Raw genomic sequence first — 15,286 nt, forward strand, 5'->3', positions numbered from 1 at the left:
TATCTATCTATCTATCTATCTATCTATATATTCTTTTTTCAGATTGTTTTCCCGTATAGATTATCACAGAATATTGAGAGCAGAGTTCCCGGTAAAGCATCCTGGTTGTCAATGCTTTTCCCCACCCTCTGTCCTCGGTCAATATTCTCTTCTGTCAGACATGCCCTTAGCTGTATCACACCCAGTTTGCTGCGCTAAACGCCATGATCCAGCAGCACAAGCAGTAACAGAACCTGACGCCATGCAGAGAAGGTGCCGGGTGTGGTTCTCAGAGATTTCTATCATTACCTCGTCTCACTCTTTCAACAGCTTGGCGAGACACGTTTCCCTCTTATGACCATTTTCTGGATAAGAAAACTGAGGCACAGAGAGATTACTTCGCCCAAAGCTAGGCAGCTTGTAAAGCAGTAGAGTAGGAATGCTGAATCTGGTTGCATGTTTGACACCACATCAGTGGTTTTCAAATTCCAGGGTGCAGTAGAGCCCCGGGAGAAGATTGTTAAACCCAAATGGTGGGACCCAACCAAGAGACTTGGAATCAGTAGGTCTGGGGTAGAACCTGGTAGTCAGCATTTCTAACAGTGGTACACTGCCCTATGTTGTACTGCTTCAAGCTAATGGGGACTTAGCTCTCAGCGCTGTGACAAAAGAAAACAGTACTTTAAAAAAGCACTTTCAAAATAGAGTTGCCAATGACCCAGCAATCTGATTCCTAGGCATATACCCAGAGAAAACCATATTTCAAAAGGATACATGCAGTGTTCATAGCAGCGTTATTCACAATAGCCAAGACATGAAAACAATCTCAATGTCCATCAACAGATGAATGGATAAAGAAGATGTGGTACATGCATGCAATGTAATATTACTCAGCCATAAAAAGAATGAAATAATGCCATCTGTAGTGACATGCCTGCACCTAGACATTATCACCCTAAGTGAAGTAAGTCAGAGAAAGACAAATATCATATCATATCACTTATATGTGGAATCTTTAAAAAATGAACTTATTTACAACAGAGAAACAAACTCACAGACATAGAAAACAAACATGGTTATCAAAGGGAAAATGCAGACAGAGGACTAAATTAGGAGTTTGGGATTAACATACACACGATAATATATATAAAATGGATAATCCACAAGCACCTACTGCACAGGGAAATCTACTCAACTCTCTATAAGAAACTCTATGGGAAAAGACTCTGAAAAAGAATGGATATGTGTATAACTAAATCACTTAACGCTATACCTAAAACTAACACAACACTGTAAAACAAGTATAATATAAAATAAAAGTTAAATTTAAAAACAGCCTAACTATCAAAGAAAACACCCACGTTCACTCTGTTTATTGATAACAAACTGGGGAGTCTAAGTGCTTAGGTTAAATTCAATTGCATCAGCATGGGGCTCCTTTTAGCAGCTTCCAACCTAGTTTACTGTATAAAACAGCAGCACCAAGAATTTTTAAAAAGGCAGAGTGTGATTAGAGGAACATGAGAGCTTTGGGGGCCCACAAAGGGGGCTGCACAGAAGATAGGTCACTAAGACAGGAGTCCCCGGTAAGTCTCCATCCCTTTGCCAAGTAATGCTGCTGCTACTGTCTTCAAGAACTAAGACCTATTTTTCATCCCCGTTGAATGGAGCTCTCTCGGGACTTTGACAAGTAGAATGTGGTTGTCGTGCTTTCCTTCCAGTCCTGGGACCTCTATCTTAAGAGACCTTTCTTCTTTTGCATCTGCCCTTCCCCACTTGGAACCTTGAAGTCACGGAGCTAGAAGACGCGCAGTCTAGTTGAATGGAGACTGGACCAGCAGGAGGAGCTGTAGGCAAGTGTGGAAGTCCCCTGGACTTCCCGTTCACTCCGCAGGCTCTGCGGTTTCCAGCCCACCACCAGCCGCTACTAAGACCCTCCAGGTAAAGGCTCCAAACCCAAGCTAGCCTGGTGATGGAAAGTTCCATCGTTCCCTGCAAGGGTTGCTGGTCCCAGGTGACTCCCAAGCCTGGGAGTTGTGTTTTCCTGTGTGCACCTGGGGCCACGAATCAGGGCCATAATGCTGACTATCAGTATCATGTAGACTTATTCCTTTCTAAGTTCTCCTGCCTTCCTTCCAGTTAGGTCAAGAATAATTCCCAGGTGGCTCAGTGGTAAAGCATCCACCATGGGTTTGCAGGAGACACGGGTTGATCCCTGGGTCAGGAAGATCCCCTGGAGGAAGAAATGGCAACCTTCTCCAGATTCTTGCCTGGGAAATCCCATGGACAGAGGAGCCCAGCAGGCTACAGACCATGGGGAGGCAAAAGAGTTGGACACAACAACAAACCAAGCTTTAGATGAGCACAAATAAGATAGGCTACTTCATTTTGTATGACTGTCTCTAGGCCCATCAATATCAGAAATCCAAAAAGGAAGGGATATATGTCTGCATACTCTCCACTTTGCTGTACAGTAGAAAATAACACAACATTGTAAAGCAACCATGCCCCCCAATAAAATTAATTGGGAAAAAAAAAAACAGAACAAAAAACAGAGCAAACAGCAAAAAAAAAAAAAAAAAAACACCACAGTCTATGCAAAGAACTTTGGCAGCTATCTAGGACTTAGTAATAGTATTTTGTTTACATTGCATGTGTGTGTGTTTTACCTATTTATGTATGTTGTTGTCAGTCACTAAGTCATGTCTGACTCTTTCGACCCCATGAACTGCAGCACTCCAGGCTTCCTGTCTTTATCTCCCGGAGTTTGCTCAAACTCATGTCCATTGAGTCAGTGATGCCATCCAACCATCTCATCCTCTGCCACCCACTTCTCTGTTTGTCTTCAGTTTTTCCCAGCATCAGGATCTTTTCCAATGAGTCGGCTCTTCACATCAGGTGGCCAAAGTATTGGAACTTCAGTTTCGGCATCAGTTCTTCCAATGAATATTAAGAGTTGATTTCCTTCAGGATTGACTGGTTTGATCTCCTTGCTGTCCAAGGGACTCTCAACAGTCTTTTCCAGCACCAGAATTCCAAAGCATTAATTCTTTAGTGCTCAGCCTTCTTTATAGTCCAGCTCTCACACCCATACATAGCCATTGGAAAAAGCTGTTTTAACTATACAGAATTTTGTCAGAAAAGTGATGTCTCTGCTTTTTAATATTCTATGTTTGTCATAGCTTTTCTTCCAAGGAGAAAGGGTATAGTGATCATGCTTTTCCATGAGTGTTTGTCACATGAAATTTTATTTTGAAGTAAATGGAATAATTTTGCAACTAGATTCACTTATAGAAAAAAACTAATAATGAATGACAAGAAGGAAGTAAACATATGTGGTAAAACATGAGAAATTGTAAGGAAGATGAGATGGGGGTGGGGGGGTTAAGATAGGTGGCTCTGTATTCACATGACCTCACAGATCCCCTCCCAGAGCATATGCCCCGAGGGTCATGGGACAACTATCCTGGCTCCAAGGTTGCCTCTCCCTTCCTCTCATCCATCTTCATCCCAGGCTCCTTGGAGACGGGCTCTCCCAGGCTCGAACTTGTTGGAGGAAAGTGAAGAACTGCCTCCTGTGAACTTGGTCCTTTCTGCCTCCTCCTTCCCCAGTTAGCATTAAGGCCTGCCTGCAGACTGCCCTCCTTGTGGAATGGTTCCCCTTAACCCCTGAAGGCTCTTTCTCTTCCAGCTGGTTCCAGGCCTTCAGCTGTGAGCTTTAAGTCTTCAGTGAGGGCTTAGATTTTCATTTGATAGCGTGAGCCCCCATCACAGTTTTGGAAGACTGGAGGCACTTATGGTGAAATTCCAGTTCAGGACTAGAGACAGGAAACTTACAAGAATCTCTACTGATGTATTTGGGTGTCTGAAAAGGGCAAGCATCCCAAAGAAAAGCAGAGGAGACAGGAACAATCAATATTTAAGCAGTTGATATTTTGTCTCATACGTGTTCCAGGCACTGTTTCACGTCCTGGGGAAGTCAACAAAACACAGGGACCCTGCTCTAGCGAAAATGACACTCTAGTAGCAGACACACATAAGAAAAAAAATATACAAAGTAATTTGCAGAATAATGCCAGATAGTGATAATAGCTGTGAAAAGTTAAGCAACTTAAGGGGATCACATATAAGTGTGTGGTGTGTGTGTGTGTGTGTGTGTGTGCAGGGCTGGTAGAGTCACAGTGCTCAGGACAGTCCTCTAGATTGAGAGACACTTGGGTAGAAACAAGGATCAAACTCTGTTGGTTGAGGCTGCAAGTGGGCAGGATTTGGGCCAACTTCAGACCACAGATGTGATTGGGCTTGATGACTCACTTGACTTGGCTACCATGTCACACAACATCTGGATTTCAGGCTTCTCTTGAAATAACAGTCGAAGCAAGGCTTGGTTCACAGTGCCCCTGGACAGCACCTCAGCGTAGGGAGTGCCAGCCGTCAGCCTCTGAGGATCAGTGTGTGCTCTGAGTAGCCTCCCCTTCTCATGCACTTGACCTGTTTAGCCGCTGCCGATGTTTGAGTTCATTGGCCTTTGTTGTAAGGTCAGCAAACAAACAAACAAAAACAAAAATCAAGGCCTTTCTGCCTCTGAATACTATCAGTGACTAGGCTCTGCTGGGTTTGAGCATATATATTTGGAAGACTACGCCTTTGGAAAAGTGATCATTCAGTCAGTCAACATTCTTTTTAAATTTTTAAAATTTTTAATTGAACTTTTAATTGATTTACAAAAATTGTACTAATCTCTGCTGTACAGAAGAGTGACTCAGTTATATATATATATCTCCCTTTTTTCATATCCTTTTCCCTTATGGTTTATCCCAGGAGATTGAACACAGTTCCCTGTGCTATACAGTAGGGCCTTGTTGTTTATCCATCCTAAATGTAACAGTTTGCATCTGCCGATTCCAACTCGTACTCCATCTATCTCCCTCCAGTCCCCCGCTTGGAAACCACAAGTTTATTTTCTATGTCTGTGAATCTGTTTCTGTTTCATAGCTAGGTTCATTTGTGCCATAATTTAGAGTCCACATATAAGTAATATCATATGGCATTGGTCTTTGTTTTTCTGATGTACTTCACTTGGCTTGATAATCTCTGGTTGCATCCATGTTGCTGCAAATGGCATTATTTCGTTCTTTCCCATGGCTGAGTAGTGTTCTATTGTATACATGTACTGCTTCTTTATCCATTCATCTGTCAATGGACATTTAGATTGTTTGCATGTCTTGGCTATTGTGAATAGGGCTGCTATGAACATTGGGGTGCATGTATCTTTTTGGAATTATAGTTTTATCTGGGTATATGTCTAGGAGTGGGATTGCTGGATCATTCAGCAACTCTATTTCAGCCAATCAACATTCTTGATATGTAGGCTAGAGTCATTCAGAGAAGAAACAATAAGAAAAGAAATGTCCCCTGACCCCAAGGGACTCACAGTCAAATGGTAACGACAGATATTTGAGGACACAGTCCTAGCACTGCAGCAGAGTACTCAGGAAGCCAAGAGAGGGTGCCAGCCTCCCTTGGGGGGAGGGGTTAGGGAATTCCTCCCCTGGGCTAAAAACTGAGAGAAGTCTTCTCTGCTGGGAAGTATGGTGTTTATGGGGGTGGGGAAGCTTCTAGAAGAAAAAGAGCATAAATAGGTCTTGGAAGTGAAAAAGATTGGGGAATACCCCGTGACTAGAATTCCCCCCACTCCACCCTCACCATGTGTCCTACGTACCCTGACCTTGCCCTCACTCTCTGTTGTTCTGAAATCTCTTACAATGTCACCTTTATCTAAGCTTTGCCAAAAAGGCTGCTGTTTTGGAGAAACTCCTTTTTCCCTTCCCTGTTCCTGGGGTGTTCAAGACAGAGGAACAGGTTGGACATAGAGATTTCAGAACACTTAGTCCTATTTCTCTGATATCTTCTTCATTTTTATCGGCTATCTCTTTCTGAAATCCTTATTAATAGATTTTCAACCTCTTAGATTGAGCTTCTTAATTTCTCATTGCCTTCATATGTCCACCTTCTTATATTTTGCGTGCATGTGTACTAAGCCCCTGCAGTCATGTCCAACTTTTTGTGACCCCATGGATGTAGCCCGCCAAGCTTCTCTGTCCATGTGATTTTCCAGGCAAGAATAGTGAAGTGGGTTGCTATTTCCCATTCTAGGGGATCTTCCCAACCCAGGGATCGAACCCAAGTCTCTTACATCTCCTGCATTGGCAGGCAGGTTCTTTACCACTAACTTCACTTGAGAAGCCTCATATATTGTTGGGGGTAGGGTTCAGTTTTCTGAGGGATATCCTAGACTTTCTCTTCTCTTCCTTGTGTGTTTATTTATATTTTGTTATTATCATTTAATTGTTCAAATTCTTTGTTTTTGATTGCTCTTCTTTTATAATAGTCAGTTCTGGTTTTGCCAATTTGAGATATTCCCATATTTCTCTGAAGATATTAATTGGTATCTTTAAAGTTTTCCCTGTTACGTAAAATAACTTTCTTTGGGGTGTGTTGAATAAGTGAGTGAGTGAGTGTGTTTAGAGAGCTTTCTGTATGTCTAATGATTCTTGATGACCATGATTATAAGTAAAGCATTAACAATCTTTTGTGTTCCTATAAAATTTCTATGTTGGAGTCCTAACCCCCAGGACCTCAGAATGTGACAGCATCTGGAAATAGAGTCTTCAAAAAGGTGAAATAAGGGCATATGAGGAGCCCCCAATTGTATGTGGCTGAGTGTCTTTAAGTGGAGACTGGGATATCCAGACCATAGGAGGATCATGTGAAGACAGAAGGAAAAGACAAGACAAGGAGGAGGACCTCAGAAGAAGCCAACCTACTGATGCCTTGATCTCAGTCATCCAGAATTAAAGCAAAATAAATTTCTCTTGTTTAAGCCATCCATTCTGTGGGATGTGGTTGTGATAACGCTCGCAAACTAATACAGACGCAAGGCTGTCATTGCTTTGGGGTGATCTGCTGGAGAACTGGTTCTTCCATGAATGCCGATCCCTCTCCCTCATGAAACTTTTAAAATTTACTCTTAACTTTCAAATGTATAATACAGTATTCCTAACTATAGTCATCATGTACACTTTTAGAACTTAGTTTTCTTGTAACTGGAAGTTTATATTTTGGCCCCCTTCTCCCATTTCACCCACTCCTCATCCTCTACCTCTGGGGTCCACAAATTTGGTCTCTGTTTCTGAGATTTTTTTTCACATCATAGATCATACAGTATTTATCTTTCTCTATCTGACTTGAGGGCTTCCCTGGTGGTTCAGTAGTAAAGAATTCACCTGCTAAAGCAGGAAATGCAGAAGATGCAGTTTTGATCTCTGGGTGGAGAAGATCCCCTGGAGAAGGAAATGGCAACCCACTCCAGTATTCTTGCCTGGGAAATCCCAGGGGCAGAGAAGTCCATGGTGTTGCAAAGAGTTGGACCCGACTTAGCAACTAAATGGCAACAATCTGACTTAAATTACTTAATATCACATCTTCAAGGTTTTTATGCCTGAAAAATGTATATATCAGATTTGAAAGATTTTTTTTTAATTGCTCTTATACCCAGTAGAAAGTGAAGTGAGGTCTGTGAACTGGGTAAGCTGCCTATCATCTCTTTGCATTTCAGTTTCCTCACTTGCCAAATAATGGGATAAGACTGAGTAACTGGGTCCCCAATCCAAGTGGTTATTAAATTGATCTCAGTTGCTTATTTATAACCCAGATCCCTAGGTCTCAGAGTCAAAAACTGGATCTCATAAGTCTGAAATGGAAAGCCTGAGGCTAAACAATCCTTTTGTGCCATTAACACTCTGAATTTCGGGTCTATTATTTGATTTCCTTTTTGACTAGAAATTCTTTTATGAAGGACAAATATGCTAACTATTTTCATAATTAGATGCATTTAGAGCCTTACACTGAGCTTCAATATTGCATAAAATAGGCCATGTATTATCAACATATGGAAGCACTTAGCGGATGGAGTAGCTGGAAGGGACAGGGTGGGGTGATAGGAGAGGATGTTATGTGATTTGAAAAAAGTTTTTAAAATATATTTATATATGGAAAGTAAAATATCTTTTTTCATATAACTTGAAATTTAAAGGCCATAATTTTTTTTCTTGTCTGACATGATATGCAAGAAATAGAATTTGTTCCCTGCACAAGCTCAAGGTGTGAGTTAGAGGTAGAATGGGGGGATGGTGTCATGAGATTTTCAGGTTTATCCAAAAGGGTCATGGGTCTAAAAAGGTTTCAAAGCACCGCAGCGCTGAGATGGATTAGTTTCTGAAGAAAAGTGAGAAAAGAAAACCATTAAGTTCAACTGTCACTCTTCCAACTGAATATTGAAACCACTTGGGAAAAAGTTTTGAGTGAGGTTTACAGTCAGAAGCAATGTTGGTGTTTTTGAGGTTTGCCCGTGAGTCGCCATTTAGCTGTATTTAGCTGTACCACACTCTTCCTAGAGATGTGATTAAGTGCCATATTTTGAAGCTTTCGAAAGTGTCAAGCAGCTTGTTACTCTGGGCTGACTCATGCAAGGGTTCATTTGGATGGGTGGATTTGTGTGTTGCGCTATGGCTTAGTGGACAGAGGATTTGGGAGGTTGGAATTTCCATTCTGCTTTCTCAGTGACGTGGTGCATGAATACTAAGTATCTGAGGACACTAAGACCTCTGAGTATTTTATCTTAAGTCTTTGTGGACCCTATATTGGACTCAAGGGTGATTGGCTGGCTCAATGTGTCACCCGTGGGCTGACAAGGTTCATGTGACTGATGGACCGACCTGGCTGACAAGGTAAGTGTCCGCCTCCCACTTCCTTTTTCATTTTGAAGATAAATAACAGCATGTGACCATGCTTGTAACTATGCTTGTAACTATCAATAAGTAACAAGCAGTAGTTACTTTTTACACTCGTGGAGTCATGGAGTAATAGTGGCAGTAAGTCCTCCTATAAACCACCCCTGCATGAACGAGGAAGACTGATTTTGGAGACCAGAGCAGTAAGTCTAACATTAAAAGCAGTGGGTGTAGAGACAAGAACCCTGATTCAGGATGCTGGTCTTCCCAGCTCTGTGAACTTGAACAGGATGGTTTCAGCTTCTCAAGCTTCAGTGTCTTTGTTTGTAAACTTGAGATCATAATAACTACCTGATAGAACTGTTTTCAGAACTGAAAGAATATTTTTAAGCACTAGGATCGTGCCTGGCATTTTGTCCTGAAGATGATGGAGCCCTCTGCAGATTTTTAAGTAAAAGAATGATGTGATTAGATTTATGTGGTAGTCAATGTGAAGAATGAGTAGGAGGTGCATAAAACTAGAAAATAAGAAAACTTATGCAGGGAGATAGACAAGCTTATACAACTGAAAAATTATATGATCTTAAGTAAAGCAGAAGAGGAAATGAAGAGAATGAGACCTGCTTGAGGTATAGGAGAATAAGTTTCTTGGGAGTAAGGTCCAGGTCTTATTTATCTTTGATGACTTAGCACCAGCCCAATATCTGGTCTGTATGGTAGGTGCTGAGAAAATATTTCTTACTTGGTCACAGAATTGATTCAGTCTGGTTGATGGACATCCAGAAGGGGATAACGTGAGAAGTTTTCTAATTCTAACTAGTATGTTTTCCTCATGTTTCCTGTGACTCTTACCTCTCTCCTTGTGTCTACCTCCAACTGGGGAGCTGGGCATTTGCCTTCTTTTTGGAAAAGGGATGCCATAGCAGAAAGCAGACTTTAAGAAATCTGATCAAGTTCATAAGTTTTGGCTTTTCAAGGGCCTCATCTCATCTGGAAGAAAACACGATGAATGAGTCAGTATCTACTGCAAAGAGATGAACAAAGATTCCTTACTCTGAATGTTGGGGAGATTCAGAGGGGACATGATGAGACCTGGGAGTCTCCTGCAGCAATGGGGTGGGCCGAGGGTAGAGAAAACGGAGCTATGTTTGCAGGTAGGACAGCAGAGAAGACATGGGCTTCTGTCCCGGGGTGCTGCCCGGGGTGGAGGTGGGGAGACGCAGAGCCAGTGCCCGCCACCAGCTGATGGGAAGCCTCAGTGCTGTGTGGCATGGCCTCGGGGATTCCTGGGGTGAATGTGCCCTGCACAACAGATGGGTCTAGTACCTGAAAACACAGCAGTTTCCCAGGATCAGAGTTGCACCATATAGTAGAATTTCCCCCAAACACGTGTGACTCAGAGGGACACTGGGGTCCTAAAGAGGCCTTAACGATGGGAAGGACGTGGTAGGGTAGGAGGGTATAGTATTGGTCTGCTAACGGCCAGTGACTGACGTCTCACAGGAAAACCAGGACACATGAGTGGGCAGGAGTGTAGATGCCCACGGACAACCGGGTGCTCTCTCCCAGTACCCCGTGACAGTCGTTATTGTTTAGTCGCTAAGTTGTGTCCAACCCTTTTGGGACCCCATGGACTGTAGCCCACCAGGCTCCTCTGTCCATGGGATTTCCCAGGCAAGAATACTGGAGTGGGTTGCCATGCCCTTCTCCAGGTGATCTTCCTGACCCAGGGATCGAACCCTTGTCTCCTGTGTCTGCTGCATCGGCAGGTGGATTCTATACCACTGCAGCACCTGGGAAACCCATCCACCCTGATACTCGGACACAATGAGTTCTGTGAGCCTACAGCCCCCCAGAATTCTGACGCAACCCTGGGGGAAGCGGGGGAAGCGGAAGTGAACTGACTCGTTAAGTCTCTGCCCCCCAGAGACTCAGACTATAAATTGTACTCAGTTTCAGAAAAACAAAGAAAATTTCTTGACCCCTTCGTTTTGTCTGAGATCCAAGTTCCCTGTACAAATACCAGTTTTGGACATATTATTATTAGAAGTAGCATAGGCTTAATTTTAATTTGCTGCCTGGATGCATTCTGTGTCACACAGGTCCAAACACACCTGAACTAAGGATTCCACCTAGGAACCCAGTTTGCAAGAGTATTGCCCAATGGAGCCTGATGAGGATGAAAAGAGAATCACAGTCACACAATGTGAGAAGGCAAACAGGACCTGGGATCTTAGCTGCAACTCTAGCGCTTTTCTAGTGTTCAGAGTGAAATGCAAACCAAGGGGGGCCTTCTGTAGCACTTTCTATCTTCCAGGGACGGTCTCAGTCACCTTATATAAGGTAACTCTTCATTCTTGCAGCAAACAGTTCAGTAGGTGTTATTGTTGTTGGTTTTGATATGTAGTTGCTCGGTTGTGTCTGACTCTTTTCAACCCCAGGGAATGCAGCCCGCCATAGGATCTTCCAGTCCCAGGGATCGAACTTGTGTCTCTTGAATTGGCAGGCGGGTTGTTTAGCGCTGAGCCAGCAGGGAAGCAGGTACTAGTATCAGCATCTGCATTTACCAGGTATAGAAACGGAGGTGTGGAGATGTGGATCGTACCTGCCTGAATTCACACAACCCGTAGGTGACAAATTCAGGTTTGCTGCAGGGCCCGCAGCCTCACTTTGCTTCCAGACGTGTTCTGAATTCATGTAGTAACAAAGACCTTTACAGTTAGACTGGCCTCACAAGTAGTGATTTCACTAGGAGAGGGTTATGAAGGTGTTGTGGGTTGTGTGGAGAGATCTGAGATTCTGGTGTGTTCGGCACTGGACTGAATGATGCTGAGGTCTCTGATTCTGAACCCCTAGGACATTTCATTTGTTCGCTAAAATTATTTAAAATTCAGTTTGAAATAGGCTTTTTCTTCCGGTTGTGGCATGTGACACTTCCTCAAGAAAAAAATGCAGTAAAAACTAACTCAGGGACTTCCCTGATGGTCCAGTGGTTAAGACCGCCTTCCAGTACAGGGAGTGTGGGTTTGAACTAAGATCCCACATCCCTTGTGGAGAAAAAAACCAAAATATAAAACAGAAACAATATTGTAACAAATTCAATAAAGGCTTTCAAAGTGGTCCACATAAAGAAAAAACCTAGCTCAGGTTATACATGTAATCATAATTATCCATCTGAAAAATAGCAGACTTTTTAATGTGAAAATATTTTATTTATGTAGCTAACAGAGCTAATTGAGGATGACGGGTGGAATTATTTACAGACTCTTCTATATTTAAGAAAAATTATTTTAGAGAGGCTGACTCTATTTCCTGGTTGTTGGTTCTGTTGGCTGAACTTCTTGGTGTTTGTTTTCTGTGCATTGTCTGGAATTTTGGTTTGAGAGCTTGTCTTGGGTGTGATCACCCACCCATCTCCCTCTCTTCTGTCTATCTGTGCTCACTCCTATCTGTCTAACATGTTTGAGATTATAATGGTGGATCCAGTGTCTCTCTCATTATGATCCTGGGCATGTCCCATTTGAGTGTCCGGGAGTCTATCCTTTAGGAATGTCAAGTGTTTACATTACAGCACTTCTGGAATGCATTAGACAGTGGATGTGTGTGATGAATTGACTCTAGACTTCAACTTGTTTTCTATATACACTGACTTTTTCAAGGATGTAGACACATAAAAATCAAGAGAAGACTGTTTTTTGTTTTAGGCTGAATTTATCAACAGTGGTTTACCATTTTGGAAAATCATGTTACTGACAGTCTCTCAACTCAGGCTTTTGAGTTGCCAACACCTTGCACCTCACTAACAGCCTCAGTATTCACGGTGATTGCTACATAGATTTATAAGTATCTACAACTTCTTGACACCTTGTCGTGTGACTGTGACCAAGCATTTACATATTGAGATTATGAATGTCTTTCCTTCTATTTATTCTTTATATTAAATGTAGACATTAATTTTTAAAAATCTTTATGTGTAGGTAGGTTAATTATTTATAAATTTCGTGGCATAGAACAGAGGGTATCACAAAAATACTTCTTATAAAATGGAGGTTTGAGGATTTATAGAGACTTCATTTTGCTTTGAGTTTCTATAACCCCCAAAACCTCAAAATGAAACCAAGCCAAAACCTCTACATTTTAAAACCAGGGCTTCCTTGAATCTTGACTCAGGTTTACTAAAAGAATATATGACAACTTCACAAAAGTTGGTAGGAGGTAAGGTTTTTGTGGAGGGCAGTGTGAAACAAATAGCAGGTTTAGGAGAAACCATTATAAAAATAAAATTTTACTTTCTCAGAATGTTTTCAGAGACTTTCTATTTATATGACATGTTGTAAAGAGCAAATTCAAAAGCAGCAAGTTCTGTGGCAAGGCAGCTGTAATCATTCTACTGGAATATTTATGTATTTCTTCTCTTCTCTAAGCCTCTTACCTACACGATCTTCTATCAGCAAACTTAGCTTTGAGATAGTTGAGATGAGGAGAAAAGATGACCCACCTTTTTTAAACTCAACACTTCACTGGACCTGAAGTGTATCTGTCCAGTGCAAGTTCTTTTGCCTTTTCTCTGTTTCCCTCTTTGAAATATCTTTTCTCTCTTTATCTCCACTCTTTAAAGTCCCATGGTGTGTATCTGAAAAAATAAACAGACAAAAATGTCTTGTGAAGAAAGAGATCCAAAGCTTAATGAGTGAAGCATCATCTTGCCAAATAATAAAGTGTATTATAAAGCTATGCCAGATAGCATAGCAGGTTAATGGTCCAAAAATGGGTACAAATAAAAGAGGTGTTATAGAAGCTGATGTTAGTTTGTAAAAAATTATGATGATAAAATTTACCTTGTCAAATAAAGGGTGAGTACACCACACAGCAAACTGTGAGAGCACATTAGAATCTCACTATATATTATGTATTACAAGAAACTGAACAGAATTGGAAAGTTTTCTTAATATAACAAAATGACAGAAATTACAATTAGCGCCATGATCTCCGGGGGAGTGGGGGGGAAGACTCTAGAAGCAAAAATAGAAAGCAAAACCAGTGGAGGAAATCACAAAAGGAATGGACTGATCAAATTAACTAGTTTAAGTTTTGTTTTTAGTGCTGGAAACAGCAAAAGCAGTAAAAATGGGCTGCTTGTGCGGGGCTCCCACGGCGATGATGAGGGGGCTCTGAGCCTTCCCAAGCGCGCGTCCATAGATGCACGGGCTGCGTCCTGTGGGTGGGCGCGACCACTCGCAGTGCAGACTTCCACTATTTTGAGATTTTTTTAAAACAGTTTTACTATAATGTTTTAGGTTGCAAAGACAGACTATTTGTGTATTCGTTATGTCCGTTCCCTGACCAACCAAGTGGCATGCCTTCTCACTGACAGAGGAGACAGGTATCATCTTGCTTTGACTCCTGGAGAAGGAAGGGGTTCCACGAACAAAAGACTTGTTTAGCGATGAACAATGCTCCTAACAGTGGAAGGGCCTTTGCACTCTTCTGTTTCCGCGGTGGCTCAGCGGTAGAGTCCGCCTGCAATACAGGAGTCCCAGGAGACACAGGTTCGCTCCCTGGGTCAGGAAGATCCTCTGGAAGAGGAAATCGCAACCCACTCAAGTGTTCTTGCCAGGGAAATCCCATGGATCGAAGAGCCTGGCGGGCTACAGTCCATGGGGGTGCAGAGTTTAGCAGGACTGAAGCGATTTAGCACACATGCACGCACTGCATCAGAAAATATCTTCAGATGAAAAAGAGAAATTCCCTACAGTAAAAGTGAGCTAAATCTGCTGTCTCGTTTTGCAGTTCACAGTACTGTAACTTATTTTATGAAAATGATATTTCAATTTAAGTCTAACAACACTTTAAACGGACATGAATGACTATATAATAAGGACCTAATATTTATTTTCCACTACCAAATAATCAATGAATTATATCACACCTATTATTTATTGGTTGTTGTGAACGTTTTATCATGCAGTTTTGATCGCTGTTAAAGTTTAACGGCTCGTTTAAATAAGTATAATTTTAAAATAATACACATTTGATGGTAAACTAATTAAATGATCACATTATTTCTGCCCAGTATTTGAAAGCTAAGAAAATAACATATCACAGTCAGAAAAAATAGAAAATGGGAATCTACTAAACAGTAAAATGAAAGAAAATTACCTGGATTGTTCAATGCCCGGTCAGTCTCAGGAGGATCCAGTACAGACACTTAATACTATCTCAGAGGGGGAGATAGTGAACCCACCCTTTATCTTCACATTAATAAGAACGGATGGATTCCTTTTAAAAAATGAGAGGAAAAAAAAAAACAACAACATGGAGAATCCATTAAAGGAAAGGTACTTTCTGTTGATTTAGTTATGTGTCTTTGAATATTAAACAGCAGAACCCCCTCTTGAAGAGATGATCCATCTCAAGTAACAAATGTTTATCTTGCAGAAGAAAGCACAGTAAGAAGTTTCTGGAAACTTCTTACACAAGAATATTGACAAACAGTGGGAAAAAAATTCTAACTA

The sequence above is a fragment of the Cervus elaphus genome, chromosome 24, assembly GCF_910594005.1.
Source record: "Cervus elaphus chromosome 24, mCerEla1.1, whole genome shotgun sequence".
Lineage (NCBI taxonomy): Eukaryota > Metazoa > Chordata > Mammalia > Artiodactyla > Cervidae > Cervus > Cervus elaphus.